Genomic DNA, 26,634 nt, shown 5'->3' with positions numbered 1-26,634 from the left:
AATTCTCTCTGATATGAGCAGAGTTTAATCCATCTTTAAAACACCAAAGGCTTTCCGTAGAGAACTGACACGGCGGAGGACAAACCGGAGTCAGTTTTATAAAGACGGGGGGGGCTTGGCCGGAAATAAAAAACCTGTCTGGTGTCGGCCGAGGATCCGTCTTTAGGGGACCACGGGTCTGGAAGGGCGTGGCAACACACGCCGATCACAATGACAGGTTTGACGTTTTCATATGAGGCTCAAATTCTTTTGGGGGCAAAATCTCACCCTCATCATGGGTCTGAATTATTTTTGATGGCCTGATACTGTGGATGGCAATTTAACATTCCATTATTACATTGCTGCAGTTTGAAACTCTATCGTAGGATTTTCAAAATGATTACCGGTACTGACCCTTTTGTTTAAGGTGCACAGGCTGTTTATCACCGACACACGCAAAATGAAATCAAGATAACCAGCCGATGAGCCGATCTGCTTCTCTAACACCTTATCAGCTACCGTGTAAGACTGTTTCGTCTTACAGCACATTTCCCAGAGGCGGTGTCTGCAGAGTGAAGCGCCACAGCCTCGGCGGTGGAAGTTATTCAGCCGTGTCCTGTGAGGCTTATTTACCTCAGTCCTGCTAATAGAGTGCACTCACTCGGCCTGCCTGAATGTGCTGACTCTCCCATGCACCGACACTGCAGGCTTTTGGATTAAAAGCCGACCCAACTGTCCCTTTCGAGGGAAAACAGAAAAATGATAGCGGGAGGTATTGAGCGAAGGACGAGAGGGTCGTGCAGGAAGAGAAACGTGTGCGAGTTGGACCCACGGCCGGCTGGAAATGTAATTTCTATTTCTATAGAAGCGGCCTCTTTGATCTTATGAGAGGAGCGATCGCGCGCAGTTTTGCTGTCATCACTTTCACTTGTACTCCGGCTGAATTATTTATTAAAAACCTGAATAGAGGGCACTGGATGGGTAAAAGGCTTTTTTAGCTACAGTGCTAAAGGCAAAAAAAGGCCCTCAAACGGACAAAAAAATAATGTCACATCAACCTCCGATCATGTCAAAGGATGTGACTCCAGGTACAAAAGACCCAGTAAAGTGAAGCCAATGATGAGATTAGCCTCAGAGAAATCGCTCCATGTGCTGCTCCACACAGGAGAGCAGATCGCCACCAACACAACAGGAGGAGACTCGACGCAGCAGGAAATGCCTCGCAGACATCAAGGTGTCGAAACTGAATGGGACACTTTATTGCAGCGGGTGTGTCACGACTTTGCAAACATTCACAGACTTGCAGAACTCTTAACGGTTCTAATTGTTATAGCTTCTTGAACGCTTCAGCTTGAGGCGCGTGCAGCACCGCAAACGCCACTGCAGACCCGCATTGGTCAGATAGCTATCCAGGCTAACAAGCTGGGTCCAGACTCCAGAGCGGAACCCAACCTGGCCTCGAACAAAAAGGGCCGGGCAATTTATCAAGCGGCAGATGCTGATTCCCTAAAATAGCTTGGCACAGAAAGTGTTTCAAACTAGGGCATTATCGCACACACAAAAAGGCAGCAGGATCCATGGCTGATTGCGGTACTTGTTGTCGTTTCTACGCTTCCTCGCTTGGATTTCAGATTCTTTTCTCTGTTTCAACTTATTTGAGAAAATAAGAAACAGTTGGACTTATTTGGACAATATTATTTCTGTATTGGAAGTGAATAATGAAATAATTGTATGATTATTATGATACTCAGGCCCCTCGTATCTCTGGCTTCAATTAAAGAAACAATAATAGTCTCCCCCCACCACCACCAAATTTGGGCTGGGGCCCACAAATATGTTACACATCTCCTCTCTTTTTTTTTGTTTCGCTGCCATGGTGAAAGGAAAATAGCGGTGAACTTTCCCTGAACCAGACTTCCTTTAATGGCCCGGCCTGGTGTTGACCCAGCAGAGCCGGCTGGAACCTGATACTATCCAACACACTACACTGCGCGGGCAATCAGATTACACGGGGCCAACAATACACTCCACACGAGTCCAATTTCAGCGCTACAATGCAATAAAAGCACAATAATTAAATTCACATTCTCACCCCCGTTTACAGGAAGCCAACGCGAGGTGATGGCTTTTATATGAGGTATAATATCGCGGGAGATATCAGGACGGTTTTTGATCATACGGCAGAATTCTGACATCTCCCCATCAGACGCTCCTCTCTCAGCGGAAGCAGCGACTGAGATCTTATTACCCAGAACGCCGTTAATGCAGTGATTATGATCTGTTATAAATCAATTGAAGCCACAAATGTAATGTTTAGTCCAAATGAGCACACACCCAAAGTGGATTCAGTTACACACAGAAATCGCCTCCTCCTCCCGATCTTCGGATATCTTTCGGCATCCAAGCTGATTATGTCAATAATCGGGGACAAGCGGTTCACAGAGGGAGCAATATTATTTCCTCGTGGTTATGATTGAGCCATTAACCTTTCATCTCAGTCTTTTGTTTGACATTTCTAAAAGGTAAGGATGAAGATATTTATTCCATTTCCGCCGAGTCGGCCAAAACAAGGGAGTGAATCATTCCGTCTGGGCCTTGTGTAAACAAAAGGCCTCGGCAGGTCTCTGCCAATCAGGCCTTATAAAATATTAACCCAATGTCATTGCCCTTTTAAAGTCTCTCACCTAGAATTCCCTAATTGTTCCTTTTCTTTATCTCTCCAGTGCAGAGAGTAAATAAATTAACAAAATAGCTTTTATCGCCCTGAGTAACCTTTTAACTGGAGGATTATCTGGGGTTTATTTTTCATTTCTCTCACAGCGATAGCGTAGCGCGCCCCATTGATTGGTTTGCCGGGGTGGTGACCAGCCATGAAAACAAGGTCTTATTGATAAAACAAAGCAGCTCCTTTACCTCTTAAGTGCCAGGTCAGGCAGAAATTCAGAGGCAGAAGACCATCAAGGGAGCCGGGCTATATGCTGAGTTATTCGGGGAGGGGGGGGACGGGGACGGGTATTTTATTTTGTTCAATCAAACAGTTTAACAATATGCACAGAGCTCCGGGGACTATGCCGGTAGAAAGAGAGGGGCAACATGGCCGAGGTGTGTTGCAACCAAATTAAAATGCACAGAGAAGACAAAGAGGCTGTTTGAGGCAAAATGTTCAACTTTAATTCATTTAATTTTTGCTTTTCTTGTTTTTACCTCTTGAGGAATAATAGCAGCAAACTCAAGTACAGGTCGAATCAAAAATCTTTTACTGCTGATCTACTTTTTCCTTTTGAAGTTAATCATTATTCTGAATCCAACCAGCAGCTCCTTTGACTATAAAACATTTAAGACATTCACCGACTAATCCCTCTCTGGTTCTTACATCCTGAAGGTTTTGCTCCTATTCTCTTTTTCTATGAATGGAAAATGCATAATGTAGTTCGCATTCTAGTCTGGATGGGAAACATCTAATTTGAGAAAGCTTTAGCAAATTCTCATTGATATATTTCTGTTTGATTGTTCGGACATGTAGATCAAACAATGTGCTATCAGCTGTCAGAATACTTGACAACAAAAACGGCTGCAGCACAGCATCTATGAGAAATCAGAATAATAATAATAACAAGACAAAAGCACTGGAAATGACAGGAATGTATGCTGCCTTCAACGAAAATAGAAACGATGATTTATACTTCCTGCTGACCTTGGCAGTCTATTGGTTGTGATGATCATAATCTCGCAGTCACAGTGTGATACATGGGAATGCATTCACTCATCCATCTTTCTCATGCATCCATCTATCCTCACCCTCATCTTGTATCTGTATTTGCATTGAGCCTACGCTTGGATTATCTCAATCAGCTTCCCCTTGCACCTGTCAAACACTGCCTCGCACAGGTAGCCCCATCACACTTATCTGATCTAGATAGCTGGATTACAACCAGTTTGTGAATGCGAAGAGGACAAAAAAAAAAAAAAACTTTTATTTATTAGGGTAAGGAACAGCTGCATCCGCCTGAAAACTGCGAACCATTGTTACGAAACAATATATCACAGATCAAATGGTGTGAAATCAAAGGCGGGAGAGAGTTAGCATCAATCCCACTCTAAAAGCCCTTTTAAAGTGCTGCCTGTGCGCTGATCCCTGTGTGCACTAACGTGCAGGGTAATCGGGGAGCGGGTTTGGTGCCTTCCTGGTGCCCTTGTCGAGGCTTAGGACTGATTAGAGCCATGCTGGGTGAGACCAGCGCAGCGGAGGAACCTGGAACCAGTTACGTTCCTTCCACTGTCCTCCAGCCTGTCACAAAAACCACTGCCAGGCTCGAATTAAAAGAAAACACACACACATACACACACAAAAAAAAACAGTAGCTACAAAGAGCTTACTCTAGTAATCACTTTCCATTAGTGCTGTTTGAAGCCTCTCAGCTGTGAAATAGAATCTAAAAAAGATCTGAAACACGATAAATGGCTGATTATTCCCATGCATCATTAATGTTAAAAGCTGATTTCATAATTGTACGTCCCATAACTACAGAGTCCAAGATTGTTTAGTATCACATCAACAGCCTGTGATAATGAGTAAGCAGGCTTCCTACATGGCGGGGACTGATGAGAAGCGCCTAATTGGTTGACTTTTCCATGCCTAATGGATGATTCTCTTAATTAAAAAGATACTGTACCAAATGTTAGGAATCAGATAGCAGCTGAGAATAAATGCGCTTAATCAAATGTATGAGAATGAGCAGTTCCAGGAAAGCCCAAACGAGATTGGTAGATATGATTTGGCTCCAATATTTATTAATTGCAAGTGCCTTTGGTTAGCAAAACAGAACAGGTCTTATCTTCAAACTGCGGGGAAATTTCATCTAACCGTTTCCACTGATCTCTCTCTCTCTTTTTTTTTTTTTTTTTGCATGAACTGCGACGCATATGAAACAAGTCTTCAAAACAAGGCTTTAAAAACTTACCCAGTCAGGGTGCCTTTGAGGATATTTAATTAAAATCTAATCCTGCATTCATTAAGGCTCACATAAATTAAGCTGTCATTCATAAGATTTATGGATTCTCATTTGCATATTGCATACAATTCATCAATTACTCAAGTATGAAAGGAGCGCATTTCCCTTGGAGCTGCCTGCTAGCCTGCCAACATATGAAATGAGAGAAAGAGCACGACTGTCAGGCATTCACGGCGAAACTTTTCCCCACAATGTCTGTGCACTGATTAATCTCATTTTCTAGGCATCCCTTACAAGATTGTACACAGTCCAGCTGCACTTTTCAATTATGTCTCCTGTCCTCTCAACTAACTCTGGAAGCAGGACAGGCTAAATGTGGACTGGGGGGGGGGGGCTACTTTAGTCTTTTATGTACATAACATGACTTTTTAACCAGGCTAATCATAAATTACAGAGAGGAGTTTGAGAGATTCTAATGGAAAGGAAATGTAGTCATTTCAGTGCAAATATTCAGCATGCTGTGATCGCATGTCACCTTAAGAGAGGAACGCATCCGGCAGGCATTCTAAGGGAGCGACAGAGTGAGAAGAAAGAATAGCGGGAGGAGGGCGGACGGATGAGAGGATGAGGGAGTTGCACAGTGAAAACAAAAGAGAGGGGAAGACCTTCGTGCTAAACAATTAAAAAAAAGTCCCTTTTTGGATGTGAGGATATGGGAAACACAGTTTGAGCAAAGTGCTTGGGCCAAGCCAAGCGTGAGCACATCTAAGATAAAAGGTCAGGCAGAAAACAAACAGACCACTAGCGAGGACCAGCACAATTAATTGTCTCATTAATATGCATGGCTAATAAAGCTCAAAATCCTAAAACAAAAATCATTGTCAAATGGCTCTCATTTTCAGCTTGAGAAGAGCTGGTCTACAGGGTGTATCAATCTGAGGAGGGGGCGGAGTCCGTCCGCCGAACAGGCTCGGGGTAACCTCGGCGCTGTATGCTCGTGTCCTCCCCAGCAGACAAAGGCAGAGTTGTTCTGGTGGAGGGATTAATTGAGAATTAATCCCAGTTTCTGGCAGTGGAACAGACCAGCAGTTAGAAGTGAAAGTCATCCTGAAGGGTAGTTAATTGGTTCCCCGTAGCATAAGCTTCGGAGAAGAGAAATCAAGCTGCATTCCCATTAATCCTCCCTATTGTTTTGTGAAATTGTTGTGGCGAGTGACTTCAGATAGAGCCAACAGTTAAGGCTTTTAATTTGCTTTTAATTCCACCAGTGGGGTGACAATTAACAAACCCCAAAGAACAATAACTGTGAGAATGATGCGTTCGGTTGACTAAATGACTCTAAAATCAAAAACCGATAAGCAATGAATGCACTGCAAATGGTAAGCACCTCCAACGTGCTCGACGCGCTCCATCTCACTCCAGCTCTCCATCGCCCGCTCACCGCTAAAGCTTTTGAACTTTGGGAACTGCACTGCCAGATTGTCGGACGTGATTAATTCCGGGTCTAAATGGACACAACAGACAGAAAAGGTGACGTAACCATAACACAAGGAGACACGGCGACGAACAGCCGAGATGGAGGAGGGAGGGAATGAGCGAGGGGAAATGAGAGCCAAGACAAGAGAGAAGGCAACGACACACACACACACACATACACACACACATGCGCTGAGTTCATGCTAAACAGGAAGACCATGGTGATTAGCATTAATTGCATTGAGGATTGGAATCCTGTGTGAAACATTAAACAAAAATTATCTAATGTTTATTCACTTTTCTTCCTAATTTTCCTTTTCACCCCCCAATTATTAATGAAAAGTAAATACGTGGAGGAGTCTAAAAATGATCTGGGGAGGAAAAGAAATGTTTACAGACCGGGAAGAAAAAGAATTCCCGTCTTCCTGCTCTGTCTGTTTCTGTATACATGGAGAGGTTACGACTCTGGCCTGCTCCTCACTCTTTCCCAGTGTTGCCCTATAAGCAGGAACAGAGTCTGCCCCCCCCCCCCGGGTGGCGACGGCTGGGGGTGTTTGCATATTTCGATGCGAGCAGCCCTGTTTATGCAGCCCCGTTCTCTGCTGCCTGAGTTCATTCCTACGTGAGCTCTGATCAAGCAGGCCAGCTGTGCTATAAATGCTGTTTACAACAATAACATCGTGGCTAACAGAGCAGAGCCGAGCGTGCAAACACACACACACACACACACTTCACAAAGAAAGAGAGAGCGCTTCAGAGGAAAACCCCGGTCTGCACATTCCCAGACGAGCATTCGCACCGAGTTTCAGATGAATCAAAGCAGGACTCATCTGCAAGACACGTAAGGATTGGATTCCATCTGTCCACGTTCTCTATGATCCTCCGGGAAGAATTTCTGACTGTGAGCAAAGAGGAGTAATGGCAGAAAATAAAACCGGAGCCGCACTCTGGCGGGGGCCAAATTGAAGGTGGCACGTAACAGTTATGCACTTTATTCCTGATGAGTGACGAGCATTGAGCACAAAACATAATGTCAGGCAAGCTGATGTTCCAACAAACAGGACATGCATTTGATGCGCGGCCGCGGCGTGCACAAATAGAAGAGTTCTCTTAAAAGCTTAATAAAAGCTGGGAGAGAAAGTATTCATTTCATCCTGGCAGGACAGCAAATGGGCCTTTCTCAGCAGAGAGCAGCAAGGCTGCCGGCCGGTGTCCTCCCGCTTGATATAATTCTTAATGTACAGCCTGACTAGACATAAATCTCTACTCAAGCATCACCTCACCTGAATTCTTTCTCTCTCTCTCTCTCTCTCTCTCGCTCTGATGATGAATTGTTTGCTGCGTCTCAGAGACTAAAACCCTTCAACCTCTTCAAACCCGGGTTTCTAATAACGCGTAGGTGCTGGGGAGAGGTGACAGCATGATGAATATCACAACAGACAGCTCCAATATGGGACAATTTTACCAGATCGATATCTCACTGCAATATCAGAGAAGAGGAGCTGATATTAGTCTACACAGTGTATTACAGACGGGGTACATTTCTTCTCCCTGCACTCCCAGTGAACCGAGGCTATACTTCATCCGTGTCGGCAATGGTTTACACACTCACGAATGCGCTGGAAACTAATCATAGCATGGTAGCCACGCCAGATGCATCTGCTAAAAAAGGATCCATTTAGGCGGATGCGCCTGCAAAGCCTTTCGTCCGACAAGACGGCGGGCTTGAAAGTAAACTGTGAATCACATCAGAGGATGTTACAGATCATTGTTTCTAATGAGAACAAATGTTTTGTCGCGTTCTAATGGAACAATCGGGGTCTCGTGTGGGAGCGCCTGGAAGGAAAGGAGAGCACAAACAGAGAGTTCTTGGAGCAGAAAGGTTAAATAAAACTACAGTTTGGATGCAGATATATAAAAAAGAAAAAAAATATTCAGTACAGTTAAAATATAAAGGTGAGATTCCATGTGGGAATTGCCTCTCATTTCAAATATTAGACAAAAAAACATATACAAGTTAAAGGAAACATTTGTAGATTTTTAAAATGCTTATTGTCTCGTATAAGAATCCAATATATTGGGTGTGGCTCAGCATTCCCAGGAAGCATCTCACTCTTAGTATCTGATTTCCTCTTTTTTGGCTGTGTCATTTTGTTTAAAGTTTTAATTTCATTTGAAAAGTTGGTTTTGGATGAATCCCAAGTATGCAAAAAATAAAATAAAAAGGTATCCTTTTCCCTTACCTAGTGTGCAAAGGCAACGCCCATGAGGGTTTGTTTGTTTTTGCTGCTTTGCTGGTCGTGTCCCAAAATCTCAATTCATGTGACAGTTAAGTAAAGTTGGACATGCAGTTAGCTCAGACAAAGCTGTAGATGTTAATTAGCCAGTCTCTAATTAGAAGGCTACAAAGCTTACACTATTTAAGTAAAGACTATCAGTAGATTGATTTCTAATTTACTGTTTGTTTTCACAGACAAAATGATCATTCTATACAAACTTTCTTATTTCATAAGATGTATAAATCCTACATTTCTGAAAAGTAGCATCCCCCCCCCACACTTGTCAGATGAATAAGAAAATACATTTTCACTTGACTTGACAAATGAATTCACACACGTAGGACATTTATTGAGCCCGAGCTGAGTTAATCGATCACTAATACCAAGCAGCTCATATGGTTTTATCTTTGTCAAGCTCCGAGCACACAGCGGTGAGGCGAAGGGTGTCTGAGGAAACATGATGACATACTTTTGTAAGTACTGTATGTAGGAGGAGGGGAGGGGGGGGAGAGATAAGAGGGGCCCCTCTCCTGACAATAAGATCAGTCTTTTTGTGAGTGCCCAAGATCCTACTGAGGAGAACCTGTCAGTGTTACATTAGATACTGATAAACATATATCACATAAGTGTGTGTGCGGTGCCACGCCACGGTGGGAGGGGGGGGGGCAAGATTTCGTATTGTGACATCCAATGGCATGGTCTTCAGTTCCACAATAAAGAGAGGAGGGAGGGGGGGGGTGACACCACCAGACCTGTGGAGCATCCTGTTTGGCATCGCAAGGAAAGCCTCTAACTGTGACGCTGCATGGAAATCGCTGCATCGCTTCAAAGTGAGCTGAGCAACGAGAAGTACTCTCGGGTCAGCGTCCAGCCGCCATGACACACAGCACTGCTGTTTTCTTGTAGAACCCCCCAAAAAAGTAAAAAAAAGAAATACATCTTAAAATAAAAATCCTTTTTTTTTTGCCACTACTGAATAAATGAGCCTGCAGCCAGGACTCGGGGTCCACTAAGGCCCTTTGATCATCCCGTGGCAGCAGAGAGTTCCCATGGAGGAAAGGCCCAGGCTGATCTCAGATGATAATTGGAAGACTTCAACTTCAGATAGCACTAATGGCGAGAGATTTCAGTGATCAAAAGTAAACGCTCAACTGTGGAAGCAAGTTTTCTTTTTGTATTTTATTTCATTATTATGCAATGCTCTGGTTGCGTTCCCCATCGGCAGCTACTGAGATCGCCAGCACGACCCAGAGCAAGCTCATCGCTGGTGTCGGGCGCTGCATGACATGCAAGCGGCGGAGAGAAGTGCTGCCAGAGTATTAAATCTATTTTCCCCCCTGAGTGAGTAATCGGTTACCATGACCGCTAATCAGTTAATCTTCTCTTTTTTTTACCCCTTCTCCTCAACAGAGAAATATCAGAGGTTCAATAATTAAAAACGTGTCAGGTGAAAGTCCAGTGTGCTTCCTCCCGCTGTATGTTCTCACATTCCCCGCTTTGTTCATCGTATTAACCTCCTCTCTGCTCACCGCGCCTTTAAATGAAATCTTTAGCCCCTTACATGTGAAATTAAAACTGCCCTCCCTTGAGCGCTTTTAATTATTCTTCTCCAGGAGAAACTTCCACTTCCACTTTTGTCAGGGCGGCCTTCTTTCTTCCCGGTTGCCCTTTCCTCACTCCCACTCACCGGCCGGGTCTGTCACGCTTCATTCCTCCCTCCAGCCCGTCGCTGCCCTTTTGTTTTCTCTCTCTCTCTCTCCCTTTTGCTCGTCTTCAGCAGGTCTGTTTAATTCTCACCTTGCTCTGCCCTTGTCACCAAGCCGTTGAAGCACAAAGCCAGAAGCAAGGGAGTGTTTACTCATTTCCCTACAACATTACCTCTCCTATTAATCACCGGATGGAAACTTCTGGACACTGAAATAATATCTGAAGTCGTAACCCCCCCCCCCCAGCTGCCCCGTATGCTAATAGGCCAACTTTAAATAACTGGGAATTCTGAAAATGATCAGGTTAAGATTTTAAGAACACAGAGTGAACTGTGGAGACCAAAATCTGGCCGGCAACTACAAGTTAAAAACTCAAAAATCACGTTGAAGCTTTCAATATGTCAAACATTTTACAACTAGGCGTCAAATGTGCTTGTGGGAATAAATGTAAGGATGAATCCAGAGTTGAAGCAAACATGAGCTGGTTGACATTGAAATGCATGATACACGATGTGCGCACAGGACGGGCAGAGGTTAGTGTCTCTAATTAATCACATTTAATTGCATGTAAATTGTATTTTAAATGCAGATGAGGGGAAAAAAAAGTTTTTTTTCAGGAGAAGTCACCCTCTTACTCGTCACTTGTTCTATTCATTGAGATCAGAGCGTTACAAATAAAGCTGCTGTCCAATAGTGCATAAATATAAGTAGCATAAATGAATAATTGATCATCTTAGGTCAGTGGAAATAAGTAAAAAAAAATAAAAAAGAACTGATGAGGGAGAATGGCGGCGCTTCTACTGCTGTGAACGAGCTCCAGCTGCTGCAAAGGATTCTTACAAAATTCAATTAGCGTTCCTTTTCTTTCCTGCCCTAATTCCCACATTCCCGCTGAAATGACTGCATTCCCAGCGATTATGCTAACCGCTTGGAGTGCACCATAAATTCACAGGTCTGGGAAAGGCTGTAACGAGAGCCCCTTAAATATGGGAAGGAGACGTTTGAGAAGACGGATGGCCGTGGGCGAGCAGCCGACCGGCAGTGAGGAAGGGGAACCTTGTTTGTGAAACACATTCTACTGGTTTGCTGCACTGCCTCTAATGAGGCTATGGACATAAGCAACATTATCATTAATGATTGAAGCCCTCCTTTTCCGGTGCTCTCTTCATTTTTCTTCCATTTCTGCCCCCCCTGTCCTTCTGCAATTACTGTTTTACTGGACAGCCCGAGGCGTCAGACTTACATGTGTGCTGCTCCATACATGAGAAAGAAAAGAAAAGAAAAAACAACTCAAAATATTTGAAATTCAAATAAATGACTAAAGTAAATAGTTTGGAGAGCGAACAATGGCCCCTTATGAGACACAGTAAGGGAGAACAGGACGGCTGGTGTGGGGACCGGAGCGGTGGGGGTTGGAGGGATGGACCAACACAATGTGGCCCTTCTCCTAAAGCAACTTGTTATCAGGCGCTACGCAGAGCACCCCCCCTCATTCAATCTGCATTTAAATACATTTCAGTCCACTCCCTCATTTGCATTCATTTCTCCCATTATATTTGAAAATGGCCAAATGTCTACCGAGCACAATGTGCGAGCCGATCACGGGCCGGGGGAAGCCCACACCTGATGCCAACTTAACCCGCTTGGGTCTTCTTTTTTTTTATTGCCACGGCTTGATCTGACAACTCCAGCTCTTCCCCGTCCAAGAGACTTTTCAATTGGATCTGCTCGCGGTGACAAAATACTTTTTGCTCATTGAGTGTTTCTTTCTCCCCCCTCGCCACCCCCCCACCCCTTTTCGTCCGGGTGTCTATTTGGGAGCCATGGGAAAAGGAGAGGCAAATGATTCTCAGTGGCTTCTGATTTCCACTATTTGTTCAGCATTAGGCCCACTTATCTCTGAAAGAAAAAGCAACATGTGGAGAGAAAGTGACAGGCAGAGACCCAGCCTCACTAACAGGCCCATTGTGTGCTGAATATCTGCATTCAAACACGAGGGGCCTTCTAACCCCTCCCTCTCTCTCTCACTATAAAACACACATACTTGTGCATAGACCTCTGCCGCAGTCAATTACTGCTGCTAATCTGTACTGAGACGGAGAGTAAATATTTCATTACTTTTTCAAATAAACAGTTGGTCCGAGCCCATGAAGTATCATCCATCCCGTGAAAAGAACGATGACGTTCACATTCAATTACACCCCCTCCCCAAAAAACCCGAAAACGCTGAGCTTCTGAAGTGGAGGGGTTTTTTTTTGTGCCGAGAGCATACTAGTGAAATCATTAGACTTGGTCGCGACATCTTGAGTGGAGAACCCATCATTTGCACGATAGCACCCTTTCACATGGCCCAAAAACATTCTGTGAGTGCTTCCTCCTCCTCCTCCTCCTCCTCCTTCTTCCTCCTCAATAATGCGTCTCCCTCTCTTTTATGTCCCACAGAAGAAAGTTCATCACAGTTATCGTCTACGCAGCTCAACTGGGACGCACAACGCTGTTTTGTCCGCGACATACTAAGTAGTGTTGTGTGAGATTAGCAGATGAAATAATGCAAGCAGCGGGAAGGGCAGGAGGGGAGGGGTGCTGGCAGGACGGGGGCGAGGGGGGGTCGACAGAGAGATCCCAGAGTCTACTGCTCATTAATCACTGCAGCGTCTTTGACCTTTCATTTGCCAAGGGCACAAAAAGAGGAGGAGGAGGAGGGCGGCCGCGGCTGCTAACGCTGCCCAGGAAAGTGGGATGGCGAGCTGGAATGAGGGAACGGGCTGGAGAACAAGCAAAAAGATGACCAAGATACAGCGTGGTGATAGAGAGATGCGTTGATGTCCAGAGAAGACATCACAACACAGTCTTAATGAAGAGTGAAATTAATCAGCTTCACAGGCTGTTAGATGAATCAGGCGTTTCCCAGCCCCTAGGTGGTATCAGCTGCTCTGCTTTGCTTGCCAGGCCTGATAAAGAGCGATAGGCCCCTTGCCCATTTACACATGTTATTAAAAGAATTACAAAGATGTCTGCTCAGCTCCCTCCCTTCGCACCAGCCTGGGCTTTGGGAAGCGGGTGCTGGAAATGGCAGGGGGGTGTGACATTAGCGTCCGACGTATTTTTAGCTCGGCTGGATGCTCGGCTGCTTAGTTACCAGGTGGGGATGAGATCAGAAGTGGTGCTGGTGTGAAAAGCTTGATGGGAGAGAGCGTTCTCTTTCACTCCACTGGAAGAGAGCGATTGTACAGCTGCAAAAAAATAATAAAGCTGGATTGGGAACCGCTCCCAACGCATGTGGATTGATATGTAGAATGATCATCACATCCCCACGGTCTGTTGGAACTTGGAGAAACACTCCTGTGATTGGACAATGAAATGTCAATGTTCCATAATGAGAACAATATTAAAAAAATATTTCTGGTCTAAATCATAAAGATATAAATAAGCACAGGAGAAAATTAACTGTGTCATCTAATCAAGTGAAAATAATGGCAATTGCACAATCAATATACGGGACATGAGAATGACAAGTGTGGAATAGTTTCACATCAAATATGGTTGGTAGTTATTAATACACAGTTAAGCTTATTTTTAACCCTAATTGATGTTCAAGGTTAATCTAATCTACCTCTGAAGAGCCTGCTCCAATTTAATTGGCTATTTTTATTGCCTCAGCGAGATTTTAATTGAAACCAAAGGGGACCCAACAACAACTGTGACATCCCGATGTCTTGGGGATAGTTATAAATATGTGACAAAATATTTGCATTATTAATGTGATTTCTTAATGCATTATTGTAAGATGTCCCCCCCGAAACACAGAGATATTACTTTATGCAACAAGGGAGGGGGAGGGGGGCAGAGAAATAATTTCATCCTTAATATGTCAACAAAATATTACAGAGACATTTCCTCATGACTCCAGGCTAATGTAGAGATTTAAATCATTAACATCTCAAATGAAAAATCTGTATTTATCAAAAGAGGAGCTGGAGGGTTGCGCACAGCACCACGGGCACGTCGCCCGGGCCGGTGCTAACCAAGCTGTCAGCGCATTTAAATATTTTGAGTGCTTTGAGATGAAGCGATTCCAGACTAATGTTACCACCTTCATCTGGGGGGGGAAAAAAATAAGATGAGAAAGTGTCACTGATTCAAAAGAAGAGATCCCGTTGTGCCTGACACTGGCGTGAACGCCAGCGTGAGGCTCCTGGATCAAATTCTGCATAGCAGCAGCATCCATTGATGATATCGATCGGAATCACGGCTCCTTCCACTTTGCACGGGGCCCTCAGTTGGCTTTATGAAATTCGCTTCCTCTCGTCATCAGAAATTTTCTCTTATATCCGTATTAAAGTCTCTTCCATATTAAAGTCCCCCTCCCGCCCCCCTCCCACTTGGCGGAACTGTGATATTGGAGGTAAAAGGCTTATTAATTGCATGCCTGCTTCCTGCTGACAGATCCACGGAGACCATAAGAGGCTCGCAGGATCCAGTGCTGGTGGAGTGTTGCTATTTGTCCTCTAATGGATGACAGTTACTCTTCGCCTGTGCTTTAAATATCGGCCCTATTTGCAGACCTGCAGCGGCAAAGGTTAAGATAAGGAAAGATAAAGAGAGAGGAAAATAAGGAGGCAAAAAAGATGAGGAATGGGGGTCTGAGGGTCCGCTGGTCCCACAGAAAGAGTGGAAAACACCACTCACTCAAGCCTGACATCTGTATAAAAACACAAATAATCTGCTGTCAGCAGAATGTTCAGTGGCTCCTATCACCCGGCTGCTGATAAAGACTCCGGCCGCTGGAAGGATTGTGCTGTTATGCGAGGGGCTCAGTGGATCGGAATGCATGCTAATTGCCATCCGAAATATGTGACGAGCCTCACAATTTCTGGCATTGCTTTGCACCCTGGTAAAGGACACGCCAGAAGTATAGGTTCTAGAAAAACAAAGATTAATGAACGCCGTGGAATCGCCGTAAGGACGTGTCAACGGCGCCATACATGTCATTACAGAGGTCGCCGGCGCTTATGTGTTAATGCCAATGCGAGGAAAATTCCCAGCACAAGTCTCAGGCGCCGGCGACAAGCTGAGAACAGGAGATAAACTTTTTCACTTGTTTGATCGTATTCTGCTGTTGATGTGATTAAACGGGCCCATTTGCTGTGGATGAATACGCACTCACTCAGCCAACGGTATTAAAAAAAGAAAAAAGAAAAAGGTTTGGAAGAAGGAGAGGTTCACATCGTCATGGTGACCAGAGGGAAAAACATCTTCAGCACGTCAGTATGATCCAGTACGCCAGTAAAACCTGATGCTCTAAACAGGAGCAAAGCTCCCCTTTTAAATAATTGATATATTCTGATTAAATGTGGCAGTTTGGAGATAATTAATTCTTTATAGTGTGCCTTGAGCAACTCAACAGCGTTGCCCTGCGTGACAGCTTTATGGGGGCAAATTTTTACCCAAATGTTGAAAGTTTAACCTATGTAGATCAATGTGCTACCTTAAAAGAGTTTAATAAATTAAAGTGCAGAGGGCTTTTTTTTTTTTTTTTTTTTCCTCAGTGAGCAGAAAAAGCTGATGAGACAGGTTTAGTTTAATCTCAGGCAATAGAAGTCATTAACCATTCTCCCAGGAATTAAAATATAGCTTGCCCTTTTCTTCTCTCACTTATCATTAGCATCACTTTAATCTCCCCGCGTTTCACACTGCTATTTTAATCATTACTTACTTGCCTTTTGACAACTGAAGAACACGGCTTCTCCACTCTCAGGCAATATCCTGATTTTAGCTGACAAAATGTAGGACATCATTTAAAAATATCTAAAATTTCCTCTTCCTTTTTCTTTTTTTTTTCTGACTTCCACTCCTCACACTGAATGTCTTTCTATTTATATCAAAGAAGGCACAAAAGACAAGAGGAGATTGAGTCGGACGGCGTTCAAAATGCAATTTGAGTTGGCTGCGAGGGTCGTGAAATAGGCACTACAGTTTATTTGTGTCTATCGTGTTATTTTAATGGATGTTGCATCACACGTATTGCATTATGTGGGTCATGCAGGGTGTTGGGGTTATATTTGTCTGCCCTTCAATCGATGAACATTTACAACAGAAAGCACATAACTCCAGAGCAGAATATAAATACAGCATTAAGGCCAAGCCTGCCAGTGACAATGACAGATGTAGGGCAAGTCATTTCTTCAACTTTTTTGTTTCTTTATTGTTACTGGTAATAGTCGCATTGAACAATCGGAGTGGATCTGGAGCATGATTAATGTGGAAATTATGAGAAAAAAGATACGGTGGCCTATAGCTGATTCTATGAGATTTCTACATTTTGTATAATGTGAAATTTGATCATTTGGAGACAGCGTGAACTAAATTGAGGATATTTAGAATTGATTTTAGAACTACAAAAATATAAAAGCAAATAAAAAATAAAAAAATAACCAACACAGATTTTATTTTTGCATTTTGTAGATCAAATAACAAAATACCCAAGCAATTTCCAAGATTCCGTTTTTTGCAAATCATTTTGCAAAGGGAAAGCTGACACCGATGCGTCTTTACACGTAGGTTTTCTGCCGCTGTATTTCATTGCTGCAGTAATCCATCTAAGCTAGTGTAGTTCTCCCCTTAAATACATGAAATTGAACTAATCTGCTTTTCCCTAAGTGACTCCGTTCTTCACTGCCGTTTCTAAAACGGTGCCAAGATGAAAGGCATTACCAAAGAACAGAACCCTCAAGTTCTTTAGATTAGTGTTCAATTACTTAATCCTTTAATAGAATTTGAGTTTTGTTCAAACAACAAAGTACCTCAAATGTACATTATTGCTGCTGTCAAAAGCAGCAAGCAGATTAAGTACAGCTGCTACCGGCAGGTTTAACTCCTTCGGCTCGGGGGAAACTAATAATATCAATACGATGAATCCTATGGATTCTAATGAGAGAGCAGCAAATGTGAGGCTTTAGAGCAGCTTGTCTAAGAGCGCAGCTCGACGGAGGAGCATGAAAGCTGCTGTTGCACGTGAACATGAAACCAGCGCCCTCCTTCCTCCCCTCTCTTCAGAACCCCTCGTCTTCCCCTGCCTCATTTTAAAAAATCCACCCTGAACTTGTTCTCTAAACGGTTGGAAGCAGTTTATGTACATTTCAAAAATAATAAAAAAAAATCCCCTCCTCTCGCAACAGAAAGGAGCTTGATTCATTTCTGATCTCTATCCAAGTTCAAAGGCTCAGTTAGAGTGATACTTCAAAGAAGCATGCAATCAAAGGCACGCCAGCTGTTAAAACAACCCTTTGTTAGCTCATTGTCTTCAAACCAAACTCCTCACAAATCCCCAAATGAAGGGAAGCCGAATAAAAAAAAAAGAAGTTGCGTTCAATCCCTCTGAGTGGGAGGCTTTGGTGTCATGCTAGAATAAATGCAACACTTAAGATTTACTACTATTTACAGCAGCTGAGGCAGTACAATAAGGCTGGTATCCTGCCGCAGGAAAACAGGGTCCTCTTAAATATGCCAAAGGCCCCAGGCGCTGTGAAACAGACAGAAACAAGCCATTCTGACAAATAAAGCTCCTAATTGTAAAAGCCTGCATTACGTCTGATGCTGTACCGTTGTCTCGCCCCGCGCAGCGTGTGCAGGATAATGTCCTTTCTGTCGGACCCTCTACCAGCCTCGGGCTGTGGGCTATTTGATTTCCACAAGGGCAGGTTGAGATTGCATTAACTAGTCCCTATCACTACCTGATGGTGCTGAAATTTGAACGTTAGACCACTCAAAAGACGTGCATGGAAGAGAAGGGCGGGGGGGGCTTTGCCTGTCCACTGGCTTGGCTTAATTTTTTAATACGCGTTAGCACCTCGCCTTAATCCGGCTCTAATGTACATTGTCAGGGGTTAGTGTTGAGATAGAGAAAGCGGGCTGCCAATCAAGGCTTGGTCAAATTATACCCAGACTCCATTAGAATTAAAATGGAGCGATGAGGTCTAGCGTAAGTCAGTCAAATCATTTAAGGGTGGCTGTAATGGTTATTACATTCCACTGCACCTTCATTACAATCGCTGGGAGTGAAAGTGAGCGATCACTGGATTGCACAGCTGCTTTCGTGTTAAAATGTTGCTCTAAATTTTCCAGAAACTCTGCTTTATATTGTCTGTAAAGGAGCTAAACTGAACGATCACTTGTCAGCCATCTGTCTCCTGAAAACATTCAGAGAGCAGTCTTCTTTTATTACAGCCCTTGTTTAGGCAGCAGCTTATTAAACTGAAAATAAAATGAAGAAAAAAAACTGGGTTGCAGTTTGAAAAAGCATTAAATCAATACATTTGGAACAGAAGGACAAATAATGACTTCTTAATCAAATAGATTGAAAAGGTGAAGGTGTAGCTATAGGCGTACTTTATTTCATGGTCGCATAAATATTACTTACCTGAGCATCAGAGGAGCGGAGCAGGGGCAGAGCGAGACGCCACATGGAAAGAAATCAAAGGGAACAAATGAGAAATAGTCAGAACAATCAGGAAAGAAACTTTGTTTTTGAAGCCCTTAACTTGCTAACTTTATTTACCACACGAACAAGAGGAACCATAATGTTTTTCATCTTGAGAATAAAGAGTTCCACATTGCATTTTCCTTTTTTTGGCCAGAGCTCCTTAGATGAGTCGAATTGCCAAATAAGACAAAAGGACGTGCATCTGCTCTGTGAGGCGTTCACACATTTTTGGAGCGCAAATCTGTAAGCGAATAACAGGCCGACTGAGAATATGCGTTAAAATTAGAATAATGTTGCGAAACATTTTCATTTGGACTGTTTGCAAACATGACATGAGCTGTACGACTGCCAGGCGGCCCTTAAGAGCCGTATTTCCAACAAACAGAAAAGTAGGGGGGAAGACAAATTGCCAAAAATGACATTATCGTTTCCGTATATGTCACTCGGCGAGTAGATGTATGTCGGCTATTGAAGAGAATGTACCTGCCTGTGTGTGTGTGTGTGTGTGTGTGTGTGTCTGACCTGCTCCATCTGGAGGACTCTGGGGCTGTCACACAATAGGGAGACGAAAGCCCGCTGAAGGATAACAAATGACTTCATGGCAAAACAGCCATTGAAATTCTTTCAGTATGTGGCATTAAAAACAACTGAACAAATAGAGATAAGAAGGTGGGTAGGATTTGAAATGAGATTTTTCTCCCCCCGCCCCCTCTCCCTTCCTCTCTCCCTCAGCTTAAAAGCTAAACAAAACAAATGGGGCTTATTACTGCAGATTACCTTACATTGGACAGATTCACCGCATGAGGCCCAGTGCAAACAATGTCTTTCCCTCTGTGTCCTAACTCTGTGCCATTTATAACACTGAGCAATCATAGCCACCATGCCCAAAGATAAAGCAGCATACATCCGTACCAGCGGTTTAAAAATATAAGTGTTTAAGGGTCCGTTTCCATGTGGGTTACCATAGCAAACACTGATGCACCAATTAGACTCTGTTGTTTTACTGCTTATATTACCTCTGGATAATTGTGTGTCCGTGACCCAAGGGAAAAGCTGAGCCCTCAATCATTCAGAAAGCGTCAGAAAAAGAGAGCATCCAGTCTTTTCTTTTCCTATTTCATTTATTTTTAAAGAATAGCATGAAAAAAACTCTGTTCTATTGAGTAGTTTGACATTGGCCTTTACTGGTTTCTACGCGCACACGTCCTGTACCATGAATAAATGTTTGAATTAAACCTTTAAATGACCAGCGCTTCACCGGGTCGTGTCTTTAGATGTTCTGTCAGGGCTGACATGTACCGTAAAACTGCGTCGACACATATCGAGTGCAAATTCTGTAAAACATTTGCTGGATGAACCTAAGGAGTTGGGCGTATAAAATAGACAGCGACATGAAAACATCGAGCAAACAAGAACGGTTTTAGTGCTTTTATCTCTGAAGCGCTGCATCAGCCCCAATCCATACACCACTCATGTTCCATGCAGTTCATGATTAACTCAGTTTCTTCGTCCATTGCAAATTTGATCCATTTTTCACACAAAAAAATATGTTTCCACTCAGTTGCTTTTTTTGTGTCTGTGAATACACACTTTTTTGACCAGATGATTTCTTTTCTTATATTTCTTCTATTAAAAAGCCATTTCCTGCAGTGGGTGCGAATGGGCAAAAGAGATCAAAGGCAAAATGATGCACGTGAAGTGCAGAGGGCAACAAACGAACTCCAGTTGCACAGAAGAACCTGCTCAAAACGTATCATGCGGCCGAGTCAGCCTAACAATCAGGCGTTAAAGAGAACAAAAGCCCATTCCAAATAAATTCCCACTGTATTTGTGCTGGGATTTGATTTACTGGCCTGTGGGGAGGCACCATTTGGTAGCACAAGAAGAGGCGGGGAGAGGTAGCTGGTGTCTGGGAGGAGAGCGTGTGTGTGTGTGTGTGTGTGTGTGTGTGTGTGCTTGTGTCTATGCGAGTGAGGGGGCTGGGCACCTGGGGATGTTGGGTAGGGGGGGTGCTCATGTGCCAGAAGTGTTTATTGTGTCATGGTGATTTATTGAGTGAGCTTCATTTCACTGAATGTTCTCAGATATTTATTTCCCTAAAGGCCCCACAAAGATATGAACAGGCCTGCATCCACATATGTCATCATTGCCCATTTTACAGCGTCAGGAGATTTCTCTAAAACTAAGAGGGGGAAGAAAAAGAGAGAGGCAGAGAAACCGCTAGTGGCGATCATGGCACCTCTCCATCACAGCCCTGTAAACAACGGTACCTCAGCAACACCAAAAGGGCATTTTAGAATATGGCTCAGGACTTTACAGCATTCATCCTCCTGCCACTCCCTACTCTGTGCTGCCAAATACATACTTACAGAGCATACATAATTCAAAATAATTCTCTGAAGGTCCACTCAGCAGCATCAGACCGATGTTTAAAAACTCATTACACTTCTGGCACCTGAACCAAAATTTCTGCTTTAGGTAAACTCAGAAAACCTCAATAGCTGTAACAAGTTAAGGCAAAAACAGTTAGTGAATGCTAGAACACTGCTACGCTACAACCTTGGTACACTAGATTAGAACACTGCTACGCTACAACACCGGTACACTAGATTAGAACACTGGTACACTACAACACTGGTACACTAGAACACTGGTACACTAGATACAGGTACACCAGGACACTGGTACACTAGACACTGGTACACTACTACACTAGCGCACTAGACACTGGTACACTACTACACTAGCGCACTAGACACTGGTACGCTAGAACACTGGTACACTAGACACTGGTACACTACTACACTAGCGCACTAGACACTGGTACACTACTACACTAGCGCACTAGACACTGGTACGCTAGAACACTGGTACACTAGACACTGGTACATTGGTACACTGGCATTAACTTTAGGAGAAGAATGAGTCTTATTTTCTGATCAATTGTATCTTCATCTACACATTTAACAGCAGCAAAATCAAAAGCATGTTCTTTTTACCAGTTGAGCGGGTGTTATGTTTTTTGTCTTATTTTCCTGCACAAGGCTAAGGAGTGTAATGGCAAAGAACGGTCTGGTCGATTCTTATTCTGTGGGGGTAGAGAGTGGGTGAGGTGGCCAGATGGTAGGAGTCTTTGATTCTCCAGATGGCTGTTCTGTGTGGAGCTCAGTGACACTGGGCAGGCTCATTGACATGCTGCCTCCCTCCCTCCATCTCTTCGCCTCCTCTTCCTTCACCTCCTCCTCCAACACAGTCACTGTTACGAAGATGGATACCAGCCCTCTGGCCTCTAGCTGCAGATCTTGAGAGGATGGGATGGGACTTTCCACTTAGCCCACCAAAGAAAATGTCAATGTTTGGGATTATATTGATGACACCCATTTGCCACTGTCAAATCTACCTCAATTGTATATGGGAGGTGACTGTTATTGAAACTAGAATGATATGAGAGGTGAGCAAGCACTGCTCTTAGGTCAGCATGTGAGTGAACAGGGTGAGTTTAATATTGGTGTAACAGACAGCTCCTGGTTCTGGAACTCTTCAGTCTCACATAGCAGCAGGTAAAAGAACACGCGTGTGCCTCCCTCACTGTTAAAATGTGGTTTATGCGGTTGTTAATTCTACACTTACTTGGTTTTATATGAAAATAAAACACACACCATCACGTTATTATTATCAGGTCCTTTTGTTGGTGTGTATAAATTATCATATCAGGGCCTGACTGCTGACACAAAGAAAATTGTCATTGACCTTTTTCATTATTTTTATAGGCAAATACGCACCCCCAGTCATAGCTACCGCAGCAAATGAACCCACATTCATGCACATCTAAATTAGCCAGTTAAGAAAACCTTGCCCTAATTTGAATTGGAACAGTTAAGGCTGTGTTTCTGCAGATCAGATGGGCTCCGGCATTAAACGCTGTCTGCTTTTCTTTCCTGACCCCTGGTGCACCTCGCCTTCTGGGGTCATATCATCATTACCATAGTGCAAGCTCAGAGACTGTATTTCTATGTGCCTTAATTAATGTGTTTTTATAGGGGGCCACAGGAGTGAGTGCACTTAATGAAACAATGCTACGGTAGCCTCCTGGGCCCAGAAGAGACAGCTTCTCTGTTGTGCTGCTGATTCTTATAGGCTGTAAACACTTAATTGATCTGAGGAGCATATTTCACTGCACGTTCCAGGGAAATCCTTTTCGAATTGGGACCATTCATGATTACTTTTTAACGTCTCTTTAAGGGGGTTGGGGAAAAAAATATCATCACTGTCTGGTGTCTGTTTATTTGTGCAAAGCAACAGTTAATTAACGATTGCTCTGTACATGTAGTGAAAGCAAAATAAAAAGGTAAACAATGAATGAAGGTACAGAATGAAATCCGGAGAGAGAATGTGTGTGTGTGTGTAGGTGTGTGTGTGTGCGCGTGTGTGTGTGTGTGTGTGTGTGTGTAGGGGGGGTTTATGGTTATTGTGATACCACAAGAAATTACATTTGATTGTTGTGATGTCATGTCTGGGGAGAAAGTATTGATGTTAAAAATGGCCTGGAGGTCTCTCTCTCTCCAATGGTGGATTGCTTTCCTCTTGCTAGGAGTTATCCTGCATTGGCTTGTGTGTCTCTGTGTGTGTGTGCACGAGAGTCTCTTTGTGTGTGTGTGTGCACTGAGGCTGATGACAGGGGCCGTGGCCTCCACACACGGGGGACCGCCAATGAGAAAGAAGCATTTCCTCTTACATTCCATGGGTCACAAAAACAATTTGACCAGAAAAAAAGGTGGCTAAGCAGCCACACTGATGTTCAGCAGAGCTGGACTACAAGGGTTTATTTAACTCTTCAACATTATGGGAGGAAATCATACGGAATACGTCAGAATGAAGACAGACAGATCCTGGAAGAATTCAAAAGCATTATTCTCCTAGCTCAACAGTGCTGTATAATTAATAGGTTTGCTTGCGTGTGTTCTGAATGAGAAGAAACAAATTCATTTTTCACGCTTCAATTGGTTTGTGATTGCTGTTAATCGAGAACACAGAACGATGCCCTACTTCATTACCCTGTACGGAGCATGTCTGCAGCTGCAAGCATGCAGCTACGTGACTAACCCCCCTCTGAAGATCGCCGTCCTGGAGGCCCTGCTCTAAAAACTGCATGTCCTCTTCAGTCGGACATATTATCTGAATTTAAATTTAAATATAAACACAGTCAATAATCAGTAGCACATGCACACACACACACACACACACACACACACACACAAATACACCATGGCTGATAGGGACACAGGTTGAATGCTGCTGCAGCACACACAGCACTTTCTCTTGCTTTCTACACAAACCACGTGAGCTGACTTCTGGGACGAGCAGAGAACAGAGCGGGACATTCCTCAAAATACTCCCGATCTAGGACAAGAGAAAAACAGACAATGACAAGTGGTTGGTGCAGCCTTACTGAGATATTAATCTGGGGGATAGTAAAAAAATAAAAAATAAATAACCTTTGTCAAATAGCTGCACAGCCTGCACATGATAAACTGCTGTTCTGTGGGACACCTCGTGTTTAAGGAAACAACACAGCTTGAATTATCTCTCGCTGGCTGACTATGAAAATGTGTTTAGCAGCAGTCTACAGAAGAGCTGGTCGAGTGTGTGTGTGTGTGTGTGTGTGTGTGTGGTTCACTGTGCTTTTCCTGGGAGAGGGAGGCCAGGTAGTTAATAGGGGTCGGAGCCAGGGCTGAAGTGTAAATTGGCAGGGGTGCATCAATTAAAAGGTGGCAGAGGCCAGGATAAGAAGAGGCGAGAGGAGCTAGATAGAGCAGGAGACAAGCATATAATCTTTGCCGCCACTGCGAGATGCTGCAGGAAATCTCTCCAAAGGGGGAAAAAAAAAAGTGAAATACTGCACAAATTAACGAGACAAAGCACGGGCTCTGTATTCTGGTTCGGAATGGGATTTGAGTGAAACGGTTAGCCTTGATATATTATATCATGCATGTGTCTCTGAAGAAACACAAATGCTTTGTCTACTTCTCAAGTGTCGGCGCTCTGTTTGAAAGGCAGGAATGGAAGCAAACACCCAAGCCCACCAGAGGAAGCACTTCAGCACATGTGGGATTACACAGAAATATCGCTGAAGAAGGTCCTTTTTTTTTTGTCCTGCTCAAAGCGACTGTTTGTGTGGCTGTGGCGGTGCCGGTGTGTGGCGGCATGGCCTCTTGTCGACCACCGTGGGTGTCCTTGTGTACGTTTTACTTGCTGGAGTTATTCAAAAGAAGAGATTTTTGATTACATTGTGCTCACCTAGCCAAGTGATCTGAGTGATTTGAACCTGGAGCATCGCAGCAGACGGGCGCGCGGGCGCTCACATTTGCAATCTTCTGCCGTTTAAGTGTATATTGGAAAAAGGACAATCTCGCTTATTGAACACATTCACCCCAGAGGGCAAACTGCTACGGTAATGAACACCACACTCTCAGAGAATTACAGTGTCCTTTATCCCGCTGTAGTGGAGGATGAAAAAGGATCTGGCCGACATGTAGAAACACACACACACACACACAACAAGGATGAGAAAGAGAAAAGAGAGGAAAAATGACAGCACGCATACATTTCAAGACCCCATAAACCCGTAAACCAAATCTGTGGAGCAGATAAATTATAAACGCTACAATGCAATTAAAAGCAAATTGAATTTGAGCCCACACTGTCCATCTGTCACGGTGAAACAAAAGCTAAGAACCTCTATTATTACCAAATCCCAGCGCCCGTTAATTCGCGAGCAGGGAGATGTTTTGGTTTCGAGCAGCGGTTCCTTTCTTAAACGCCAGGTTGGTTCACTCGGTGCTGTGCCCTCTGAATAAAAGCCTCCAGATGCTCCCGATCAACCCTCATCAAACTGCCCCCCCCCCATCCCCCAGAATAAGAAAATTGTTCTCTTTTCCCTCTGATCCTAATGAGGTTTTTTTTGTTCAACAACAATATAGCAACACAAGGATACCTCTGGAGAGCGCCGCCGTGCATTGCATTTGCATTCATCTCCTGCATTTGCTCTTAGAGCAATGGAAAGGAAATTATCAATGAGCGACGGGAGAGGAACTAGAAACCTCTTGTCAGGGTTTAGTATGGGAGTTTGCTTGTACAAATGCTCGTTTGATCACGCCAGCATGTCTCGCAGAGCATGTCTGAAAGCCTCTGTAACAGGTGAGAAAATAACAGCTGATGCAGTCGCAGCATGCATCTCAGATCTTCAGTCACGCCCTGGCGGATCATTGTGTACGCTTCCTCGGTCCTGGTGAAATGGAAACGCTCCTCTTCCAAATCCTGTTTGGCCACTTTAGAATGGGAGATAGTGATCTGTGCCCCATCTGAGAGTGAGGTTCAAGGGAGTGAGCTTTCGCTGCTTTAAGCCAGCGGGGAATGGGCGGTGGGGGGGGGGATCTTCAAAGGTGGAAGAGTGTGTCAATTTAAAATCAGAAATGTATCTGGCATCTTTATGCTTCTTAAACTACAATACATCGTGGCTGATTAGAGCACATCAAAGAAGGTTCATTCATTCCTCAGAGCAATAAGGCGAGATTTTAATTGCAAAGTGTTAAACCTCACAATTAAAGGCTTTGTGCCCACTCAGAACTAACCCAAAAGACAAACCAGCACACAAATTATCCCCTGCATGAATTAGACTCAGGGACAAGGATAAGAGTGTTCTGAAAGTGTGCCGTGCAAATGATGATCTTCCATCAAAACCGTATCAAGGTCCCTGAGAG

General features: G+C 43.8%; 1 protein-coding gene across 1 annotated transcript in view; it reads right to left on the bottom strand.

Moving 5' to 3' along the window:
• The window catches only part of dachd (dachshund d), an 84,937-nt gene that overhangs the window by 40,842 nt on the left and 17,461 nt on the right, over positions 1-26,634 (bottom strand). The window lies entirely within an intron of this gene.

Source organism: Brachionichthys hirsutus, chromosome 12, assembly GCF_040956055.1.
Source record: "Brachionichthys hirsutus isolate HB-005 chromosome 12, CSIRO-AGI_Bhir_v1, whole genome shotgun sequence".
Lineage (NCBI taxonomy): Eukaryota > Metazoa > Chordata > Actinopteri > Lophiiformes > Brachionichthyidae > Brachionichthys > Brachionichthys hirsutus.
The sequence above is the reverse complement of the archived record's forward strand: the minus strand, read 5'-3'. Positions and strand labels throughout refer to the sequence as shown.